Source organism: Prosopis cineraria, unplaced genomic scaffold, assembly GCF_029017545.1.
Source record: "Prosopis cineraria cultivar Desert tree isolate PC_DT_omini unplaced genomic scaffold, ASM2901754v1 PC7, whole genome shotgun sequence".
Lineage (NCBI taxonomy): Eukaryota > Viridiplantae > Streptophyta > Magnoliopsida > Fabales > Fabaceae > Prosopis > Prosopis cineraria.
In genome coordinates, this window is record NW_026555338.1 from 20,442,444 (window position 1) to 20,454,337 (window position 11,894).

The following is an 11,894-nucleotide window of genomic DNA, read 5'->3' on the forward strand; positions in this document are numbered from 1 at the left end:
ATCGCACAAGCCTCCTGTAATATCCAATTTTTATTTATTAAACTTATTTAATCAGTTCTTCAGTAAAAGAAATTATAAAACTTGAACTAATAGCTTAAAGGTTTAAACTTTGAGCTCAGTCCGTTTTTTTAAGAAACGAGAGTCCATGTTTAACAAATGAATTTTAATTAACAGTTGGGTCCCAAAAAACAAAGCCGTCAGATCATAAGCCCAAATATGCATATGATGAACTAATAGAATATATTTGAAAGCAGGAGAATCATGTTCTAAAACGTAAATAAATAATTGAGAATGCATAGAGAAAAACAAGGAAAGTGATGAAATTTGCAATTTGATAGTATTCTAATTTAGCCTATGTATGAAAATGGAACCGACACTTGCTGTGCCAATACGGCTCGATTTTATTATTATTTTTTAATTTTTAATCCTTATTGCCAAGGTTGTGTGTATTATTGAACGTTTTAAACTAAAATTTTCATCAACAAAAATGTGATAGATTGTAAATAAACTTTTTGATAAGGAAAATTTCTGCCCTCAAAACTTTTCTTGTGAAGTCTCTAGGTGTCCTGAAGTTGATTTAGGTCATTTTTATCCCTAATCGTCTGAAATCACTTGCCTTGATAACATTAACGCACCTTAAAGGGTCCATTTTCTGCTTTGTGGGCCCCTCACCATTTTGCACCAGTGGCTGACAACTCATTCTTCTCTCACCCTCCCTCCTTCTCCTCTCCCCGCTTTCTCATCTCGTCCTCTCTCTTCTGTAAATATCACTAACAACTTCCCTTCTCTCTCCTCATCATCCTCTCTCTCCTCTACTAAGTAATAAATATCCTACGCGAAAATGCACCGAAGCATAGGCATTTCGGCCATGCACATGCCAGTGATGAAGAACAACGAGGTGAGAGAGAGAACCTGAAACGAAGCATAGACCATGCGGCATGAAACGAAGCACGCCACCAGGAGAATCACACAAGTATAAAGAGTGAGTGCCGGTTCATTTCATCTACGAGCCATTGGAGAAACAGGGGAGCATATGAAGATTAAGACCCCAGAAAAAAGGATTAAGCTTGAGGATCGAGCAATAGAGCCGGGATATACAGTAATAGGGCGTTGACCCGAAAAAGAGGTTTAGAGAAGCGAGTGATGGAACCAATGCGACATAGAGTGGGCATACTGACTCACAGTGCTCATAGTATAGAGAGTACAATAGAAAGCAGCGTGGTGTGCGCTAATCTTATCAGTGTGGACTAGGCAAAGCCATGAGAGGAGGCTTGAATTCAAACTCAGACACACATCACATGGGGTGGATACAACGTAGAGAACCTGTAATGAACACACTACACCAGAATTCAATGAATCAAATTTGAGTCCCCATGGAGTTCGCGGGCTAGCCCCTTTCTGAACATTTTCACAGGTCTTGCTAACCCAGCCCGTTTTTTTTTTAACACGGGTTCGTTTTACTAATTCAACCCACCAAACTTGGTGGGCTAACAGACTGGCCTATCAGGCTGCATTGGTGCAATCTATGCAAAATTGAAGCCCTCATTGAAGCCACTAGTTTGGATGAGGGTGCCGAAGGAGTCAATGGCAATAAAGGAGCACCAGGTGTTGATCTGGATGGTGAGGGGGTGGACGGAGATGGAAGCAACGTCGTATAGGATGGAATGTGTGGTGCAGTCAACTTTCAGAGCCATTTCACGGGGGTTGAAGCAGCAACGAGTGTTGGGTAGAGAGATGTTGAAAGGGCCAAAGTTGGTGCGGTCGAATATGACCACCTGCGTTGATGCTTCGGTGCATTTTCTCGTAGGGTCATTTTTATTTATCTGAAGGTGGGGAGGGGGGGGAGAGGGAAGAGGGAGGGAAATTGAAAGGAAAAGATGAGGCGTCAGCCACTTGCAAAATAGTGGGGCCCACAGAAGCAGAAAAGAAAACATCGAGGTGCATTTATGTTGAAAACTTGAAATGACGAGCCAGGTGATTTCAAACGTTTAGGTATAAAAATATATTAAAATTGATTGAGTTAAGGGTAATGAAAAGTTCAACAAAAATGACGTCCTGATTTTTTTCTATGTAATCTAATCTTAATGGTGGAACACTCAACTAATGGATTATTTTTACTGCAGATGCTATAAATTTATGCGCACCTCGTTTGGGTAGTGAGCCATTCAAGTTATTATGTTCTAAAAACAATTTGGTGAGGGAAGTAAGAGACGTTATAGATTCTGGAAGACTGCCCTCCAAGGAATTCGAAAAAAGGTCCAGCATCTTCAAATTGCGTGAATGAGAAAGATCTGTCAAATGCCATAATGAAAATGTACAATAAGCAAGTTGCTCCTTAATTAGAAGCTTTTGAATGGATCATTTATATGTATAAAATGCCCTATAACCTTAATAAATAGTGGTACTGCCATTACCCATTGTTTTATATTTTAGTCAAAAGTTTTTGATCATTTATCTCTTTAGTCATGTTTCCATCATAAATTAAGTAAAAATTTACGTCAACTTACATTTAACTCTTAGGTATTCTAAAAAATCCTTAAAAGTTTGACTGATCTTTCAATTCTTTGAATAAAGAAACACGGAAAATCGATGAGTTTATTAGTATCAATTAACTTCTGGACGAAATCAAGGGAAAATATAATAAAAGAGTTTTAAGGATTTGATAGAGAAAAGTTCTGCTGTCTTTATATTTCTTGTGATATACATATATATTTTTTTAAGAATCTTTATAACCCATCTCTGTCAAAATAGAAATAAATTTGATGCATGATCCTGTAATAAAAAGATGCCATTTAAAAGGAAGATAAAAACCGATCACCAAAAGATGGGGCTTCCTTGAGCTCATTAACTGACAAAGACAAAACTTCCAAATTGTCAAGCCTAATATCCCCAAACAGCCCTGCTCCACAAACAACATGCATGTGATCAATTACTTTACTGAATATTTTACTGCAAGGATCGATTAAAAATGACATGTAAATCTCGTGAACTAGATCCTCTGGTTAAATACATGTGGGTGAATGATAAAATAGTTAAAGGAAAGAGAGAACCTGACAAGTAATTCCCAGACAAATCTAAAATTTGAAGTTGGTGGAAAGGGAGGAAATAAGAAACATTGAGTGACCATTTGATGTGTCCCAACTCTTCAGCTCTGGTGTGACTCAGATCAAGCTCTATCACTCTGTGAATAGAGTTGTCACAGTGAACACGCTCCCAAGTGCAGCAATCAGAATGATTGGTAACGTTATTCCAAGAAGGAAGAGAAGATCCATGTGGGTGATTGAAGACTTCTTTCAGCTTCACAAGAGCTTCTCTCTCTTCTTTCAAGCACCCCTCTCCTCCTCCATTAAATCCTAATAATATCATTATCACGACTACCACCACCCACAACGCTTGTTCTCTCACTAAATATCCCATTTTTCAGTATATATGCTTCGTTATTTGTGTGTGTCTTCAATTGCGTTCTTGTTCATCTATTTATAACGGCGATGAGGAAATTTCATTTTTGCTATTCCAAAAGATCTTATTCGTGGAGAAAAGGTAGATGATAATCGTTTGTCTGTTCTATATTACATCGGACGGTCTGGAATGGTCACACAGAAATTTTTTGTATCCAGACTCATATTCTTGGAGTAATTAACACGATGAAAATTAATTTTGGAGGATTTGTCCACCTTAGCCGTAATTTCCATTTTCCGTAAGTTCTTAAATGTTTATCTTTTTGAACCAATCAGGAAAAAGTGTTACTACAGAACAGCCAATATAGAATGCCTAGCTTCCCGCAGTGTGACATGGGAAAACATAGAAAATCTATAAAAGACTTCCTGATTACTGTAAAAATATGTAGAAAATACTTAAAATATGAAAATGACAACATATGCTGGTCCAAAACTTTTAGTAGACCGAATTGTAGTCACTTAAACACAAAATCTTTTATATTTAAGTCTGTGTAAGTATGGAAAACATTTTTCGAAGATTTGCTCCAATTTAGACTCAATAAAGCTCGAATATGCTATAGTATTATTGAATATTAGATAGATATATAAAAAATACTTAAAATAAGATAGCCTTTTAAAATAAATAAAATATAATAAAAAAAGAGAGTATAATACAGTGACCTTCTTTCCATTTTGCTAAAATTACAGAGATCTCCTCTTTAATTTTAATTTTAAAACCTACACTTTAATCCAATATTTAACCTCAATAGGAATATTCTGTTAAAAACTCTAAAATACTTAATTTTTTATTTATAATTATGTTAAAAACTTTAAAATTATTAATTTTCCCTAATCGTCTAATTGTCTACTCTCTCTCCAAATTTAAAAAAAAATTAAATAATTAATTATATCAATATTTAAATAAATAATTTAAAATTTTTATGTTAAAATCATTGAAATTTAAATACAAATAAATGTAAATTATATTGAGTAATTTATTATATTAAATTCTTATTTCATAAATGTATTTAATTGTGTTTGAATATTATTTTAACCAATTTATGGATTTAATTCTTTTATAAAATTACTAAAGAAATACATTTACATAACTAAAAAATTAAAATATAAATAAAAAATTAAAAAATATTAGCATTAAGTTTTTGGGTAATTTTATGATTTTTAAATAATATTTATCTTTAAATAAAGATATGTTGATTCAACATATGTGACTTGACATTCAACTAATGATTGAATGAATGAGAATAAAATCTTAAAAATAAAGAAAATGTTTGTATTTTGTTACTACTCATACTAGAGAAGATACATATAAGTTTTCAAAATAAAAGAGAAATATATGTAATTGAGGTAAAATAGAGAGGAATTAAAGTATTTTACTCTAATAAAAATGAAAGAAAACATATGAAACTAAGAGATCAACATAGCTTGAAAAATGGCGTGAAGATAAGGCGCTTGTTTTCTATTTTTAAAAATAAAAAAAAATTATTAGTTAAGTGTTTTGAATTTAAATATTTACATAACTACTCCCTCTGTTCAAAAATATAAGACATTTTTAACCAAATCTTACCTCCAATAAAATAGTTACCTACTTTCAACTAACCCTATCTTTTTATATTTACCCCTATTAAACATTCTATATAATAAATATAAATTTATTATCAACAGAGGCACTTTAAAAAAAAAAACAATGATTACACTTCGAAAGACTAAAAATACTTTATATTTTTTAATATCCAACTTTTTAAAAAATACTTTATATTTTTGAATGGAGGAAATATTTTTTTTTTTTTTTAAAGCTCAATCCATTTAACTATTGTAAATTATATTTAGCTAGAATAAACTACTAGGCCATCATTATTAACCACTGAAAATTAGTATAATCAAACAGATTTTCATTTTCTTTATTTGGAAAAGTAATTTTTAAAAATTTATTTACATAATAGTTTTGGGGGGGAAAAAGAAGTGATCAAATCCAGACAAGCCTTAAATATTCCTTACCCGAAAGACACGATTCTGTTGGACTTGACCTATTCATGATCTTGACAGTTGATAAAAATGTTCACCGCACAAGTTTCACTTTATTAATTTCTCATCACAGCTATTCAAAATCAGCGCTGAATTTTTGACTTATCAACACAATCAACGACTTTATTGTAGACGAGACAATGATGCCAGAAGTAAACTACACGTCAAAAGTCTTCCATACGTTTGTCTGTAAATTTTATGTTATGATTTAGTCCCTTATAAAATTGGAAAGATACAGATGGGATTAGTATGGCTCCTGCATACAGATGACACGCACAAAGCCATAAATATTATGGTTAATTAAGATAATAACTACATTAATATTAAACTAAATCAAATTTTCATTGAACTTGATGTCCTGTTTGTGCTTTGGTTTACTTTTAGATAAAATCTTACATACCAATAAAACTCATTAAATACACTTTACAACCTTACTTTTTCAAAACAAAAATATAAAATTTTAAAAATGTCCTTCATTTCATACTTTATTGATAAAAGAATATTGAAGAAAGAAATATATGAGAAGGCTAATATTAAAAAAGAATTATTAATGAAACCTTATTTTTATAAAAATGTTTTATATTTTAAGACATTGAATCTTCTTTAAAAATATCCTATAATTTGAAACGGAGGAAGTATATTATAAAATTCATATCTGTTTTTTGTCATTATATATCTAAGTTAACATTTGAATCAAATCATTTAAATAAATTTTAATTTGTCTAATTAACTTTTAAAAAAGGATTAACATGTAATTTGAACCTCAAACTATAGATTCAGGGGAGATTTGAACCTTGAACTTTTAAAAGAAATATTATGAACCCTAGACAATTAAAGTTAGAACAGTTTCACTCCACTATTAAATTTAAACAAACATCCATTAGTTTTTTTAAAAAATGAAGCCTAATGTGCGATTGTCCTCAAATGAGAGTAGAAGAGAAAGGAAAAGTAAAATTTGATAAAAATCTCACATTAAGCCCCAATTTAAAAAAAAAATAACAGATGTTTGTTTAAATTTAATCACTAGAGATGAAATCATCCAACTTTAATTGTTTAAGATTCAGAATGTATCTTTTAAAAGTTTATGGTTTAAATCGCCCCTAGACCTATCGTTCAGGATTCAAATTGCATATTAAAATTTAAAAAAAATTCAAATATAAATCACATTACAATCATATACTTTTATATTAACTTTAATTTGCAAGCCTCAATTCATTCTAACCTTAGTTGTGGATTTTTTTTAATCCAAACACATCCTAAATCTTCTCTCAAATGTTCCAGTTCATAACTGGCGTAGATTTGCAGTCGTTCACTTGGTCTCATGACTCTCAACTGTTCCTCACCCCAAAATTCATGATGGGTCGTAATAACCTCTTAATTTCTCATCCTGACAGTTGCTAATGTTCCCCCAACAAGTTTTATTTTTATTTTTATTTTTTTACAACAGAGAAGTTTTATTTTCATATCACAACTATATATTGAAAATCAGTGCATGTGCTTTTGATGCGTTCTTGCACAATCAAACAAACAATGACCCGTCAAAGGGACCCTGTGCGAAGTCAGACTTGATGGTTCCATGGTTGCCGGAAAGTAAACTACACGTCTAAAGCCTTCTATACGTTATCTATAAATTAAATGCTGTGGTTAATTGGGGTAATAACTTGGTGCACTAATATTAAACTAAACCAAATTTTCGTTGAACTTGATTAATTACCCAACGATTCCAATGCGCCAAGAATAATACAACAAAAAGTCAGAAAATAGGTTAACATAACTAATCTGGCTGATAAAAATTTTACGTATAATTTACAAATCGTGGGTTCAAATTTTGTTACTAATGTCAGACCTTATTAGCAAACAATTCTCCATCTGGATCACAATATGTTATAAAAAAATTAAGTAAAACCTTAATTTCTTAAAACATTGTATATCTTTTCAATTATATCTCATTAAATATCTTATATAAGTCCCATAATAATCACATAAACATATCATAATAATAAAAATTGAAATTTCAACAATCATTTTTTCCAAAAGAATGATAAATGAAGTAGGGGTATTATTAGAAAAAGCAATTATAAAAATAACCTAATGTCCTATATTTTGAATTAAGTTATGCTTCTAGAAGATATCTTATATTGTAGTCCTAAGGGAGAGTGTCCTATATTGTTGTCCTAATAAGCATTCTTTAAACTAGAATTCATACCCTAATAATCTTGGTAAAACCAAAGATATAGCTCACCTAATAAACTTTTTTTCTAAAAAAAAAAGTAAGAAAAATAACTAAATAAGTGATGCCTTGAAATGGGAACGATTGGAATCTAAGTTGTTCATCGAATCCACTTCGAAAATGTTGATTGTGGAATTCTTTTTTTTTAAGGATTGTTCATTGGTTTTATTCTCTTTGTTCATTCTGGGTTTTACATGAAATCTAATAATCAAGTATTATTTAAATAGTCAAGAGTTGTAGTGAGGCCCCTCTTCACACCTTTTCGTTGCCATTTTAACGTTGTTATTCAAGCATGTGCATGTTTGAAGATATATCAAGGATTTATTTTTAAGAGATTCATGTCTCACCTTTTTAAATTCACTCCTAAAATGAGATTAAAATTAAGGAATTACCTGATTCCTTTGTCAATGCAATTTGGTATGTTTATGCACACAGCAATTAACTTTTTTAAAAATGAATTTTTCTGGTAAATAATTATCGTTTGGTGTGGAATCGGCTCTTCTCATCCACTTATTTGATATTCAAATTAAAGATGGTGGTTAATTTTCTGAAACGCCATATATAACAACATTTAATTAATATTAATGAAAAATATATAACAAGCTGTATATATATATTAATATCCGCGGTAAACAATTACGTACGCAGGTCTCGTGCGTTAACTTCCCTGCATTATACATAAATTTTATTTGGTATATTTTAAGAGTTACGATGGATAGCCACATGCATTATATAGAGTTTGAGAAAATGAATCATATTGTCCATAATTTGTTAACAGTGTAATTTGTTGTAAATTTTTTTATTTTTATAACAAAGGAGGGAACTAGCCCAAAGTTAAAAGTCAAAGAGGTTGGGAATTTAATCCCATAACATCATGTTGAATCATAGCCCGTAAGAAAATAGGGGCAGAATCAAAAATTCTAGAAACTGACAAACCATGTTTAGCTAACAAATCTGCAGCACTGTTTGCTTCTCTTGGAATGAAGCTTAAATAAAAATCCTCTCGAGCTCTCAGAAAATCTCTAATTTCCATGTTGAATTTTGTTGTTAATTTAATGTGTAATAGTTTTTTACAATAACTCTAAAATTTGAATATGTTTTGACATATGTCCCAGTACTTTTTTCCATTGTCCTAGATTGCTCTAGTTTTTCTTACCTACAACATTAGTCCCTTTATTGTTAAATATGTTCAGAGGGATGATGATATGGTGCTAACAGTAATGAATATGTTGACTTGTCACTTAGAGGTGATAACCCAAATAAGCACAAAAAGATTAAGGACTAGGTTCAATAAAATAATTATTATTTGCGAGAAAAAGCTTTTAACAAACTCTCTTGAGACTTCATTATGATACCCTACAAGCCATTGGACTTAATGATCACTTCAGGAAGCTCATCCTGGCGGCTGTATCTACCTCAGATGAAAGTCCTTTGCAATGAGATCCTTCACATGAGTTCACAACTAATATAATATATATATATATATATATGTGTGTGTGTGTGTGTGTGTTTAATTGGAGTATTATTATTTAACTAATATAATGTATATATGTTTTAATCAGGGTATTCTTGTATTTTTATCTTAATTTTAAATTACACTCAAGTCTCAAAAAATTTAATTGTAGTTTTTAAATTTTATAAGATTTATTTATAAATAAGTTAGTTTCATGAGACTTATATATAATTTTTTCCTAAAATATATAAAAGTATTGATATTTGACTATGAAAAAAGTAATATTTGAATAAAAAAGTCATTGACTCTCAAGTAAATGAACTATTCATCAATAAAATCTTGTACATATCATATACAAATATTAATTATAAAATTTTTGAAAAATAAAATACAATAGCATTAAAGATATTAAGGGATTTAGATCTAATTTATGATTCACAATTTAGAAGTGGGAAAGGGCGGGTAAAGAAAATAAAATAATAGTAAAATCCAACTCAAGTCAACTCATTAAACTCACTAAGTTGTCAGATTTTTTCGGGTTAAAACTAAGTCACAAACTGACAGTTTTGTTTAGTCAACTAACAGCTTGCCTGTTTAAAATCAAAAAATAAGTGATTTATAAAAAATAAATTTATTTTTTAGAGATTTTATAAAAAAATTATTATTAGTTACTTATTTTTAAATTTTATGATATCTTCCTTAATTTTTATTTTATAAAAATAATTTATTATTATATTATATTAAAATTTTATAATATCTTTATGTGTCCCACTTATTTAAAACACTCTTTCCACCACATTAGATTATTTTTAAAAGTTACTCAAAGTAGCTTCTTAAAATAATCAAAAATATATTTTTTTGCTATTTTAATTATTTTTAAAAGTTTAAACAAATATTATAAAAACTCAAAATAATTTTTTTCAAAAAATAAGTGATTTTTCATGCAATAAACTAAAACAAACAGGCCTTAAGTTGCCTAAGTAACCGGTTCACTAGTCAACCTAACCAGGTATACCTGAGTTTGCAAAAAATTATGAAACCATTAATTTTAGCAGCATAAAAATTTTTAACACTGTTTTTCAAGACCTCAAAAGTAGAAGTGTAAACAATTCTAAATTTACATAACTAATAAATGTGAAATAAAGATTGAAAAACTTTTACACTTTTTTAAGACACTCAAAAGTAGAAGTGTAAACAGTTCTAAATTTACATAACTAATCTTGAATTCTTGATTGTGTATGATTGTTGTAAAGATTAGCTTTAATAACATTGAGAATCTAAAACATTTTTTTAAATAAACTAGATAAATGAGGCAAAGAATTTATAAAAATTCATAAAGATTAAATTTAAAAAAAATCTCCACTTCAACTATTATCTTCCATTACAAAATTTTTGCCACTACCATTGGTTGAACTAGATCATTTTATTATCTTGCATGTTATCACTTATCAATGTCCTCTTCGGGCTATATACTTACAAATCCAAACATAGGAAACAAAGTTGTGCTGTCAAGATTTTAAAAAGTATGGTTGACATCAATTTTAACTCAATATTACAATGAAAAAATAGCAATCAAGGATCTCAATATCAAATTAATATTAATGATCAATTGACTTTAAAATTACAATGCAGTCCCTTAGTCCTTAACTGATATTAATATGTGATGTCAATAGACCAAATCACCCTTAAAATTAAAAAAAACCACTTCCCCACGGTCGCTAGACCGCCATTGAACCCCTGTCAGCAGCAAAGTCGCCAAAGCCCCTACCACAGGCAAGTAGCTAGTGGTTAGCAGTCGAAGCTCTAGTGCCAGAGATATTTTTATTCAAGAAATATTTGGTTTAGGTGGCCAAGGGAGGGTTTGATCCCATGACCCATTGGCCACCTAAAAAGCTTGGTGGCTTTAATATATGCAAATATATATATATATATATATATATATAAGTAGTAAACCAAGCCTCTACACTTTCATTTTATAATATAATGATGTGTTATTAATTCATGAACTGCACTTGTTATTTACTAACGTTACTTGTTAATCTAACATGGACAATTAAAAATTGAAAGCTTTTAAAATTTATGCATATTACTTGTTAAACATTTAAATGTATTCTTAATCACTGATAAGTTGTTGTCAAAATTTAAACGAATACTTATTGAAGAAGGACTAACACATACAATTAAATTCATCCTATCAATTTTTCTAACTTTATAAAACTTGAATAAATTGTTATTAATTTTAAATGAGTTGTTATGAAAATATAAATATATACTTGTTGATAAAGGACTAACACTTGTATAATTATACCCATCCTATTTGTTTTTTTAACTTGTTAAAGCCCGAATGGAATATTGTAAATTTAGAATAACTTGTTATAAGAACTCAAATGGATACTTATTAATGAAACACTGACGCGTACAATTATGCCCATCCTATATGTTTTTTAGCTTGTTAAAGCTTGAATGTATTGATATTAATTTAGAATAAGTTGTTAAAACTCAAATAGATACTTGTTGATAAAAAACTAATACATACAATTATGCCTATCCCATTTGTTTTTCTAGCTTGTTAAAGCTTGAATGGATTATTGTTAATTTAGAATGTCTTGTTGCTAAAACCTGAATGGATACATATTGATAAAAGACTAACACATAAAATTATGTACATTCTGTATATTTTTCTAACTTGTTAAAGCTTAAATAGATTATTGTTTACACATTTCTTCCATTT

At 29.8% G+C, this 11,894-nt stretch overlaps 1 non-coding gene across 1 annotated transcript; it reads left to right on the forward strand.

Moving 5' to 3' along the window:
* Window positions 1-5,675: 5,675 nt before the first annotated feature.
* Window positions 5,676-5,782, forward strand: LOC129316977 (U6 spliceosomal RNA). Its single transcript, XR_008594886.1, has one exon. It is a non-coding gene; the product is annotated as a U6 spliceosomal RNA (small nuclear RNA).
* Window positions 5,783-11,894: the final 6,112 nt, after the last annotated feature.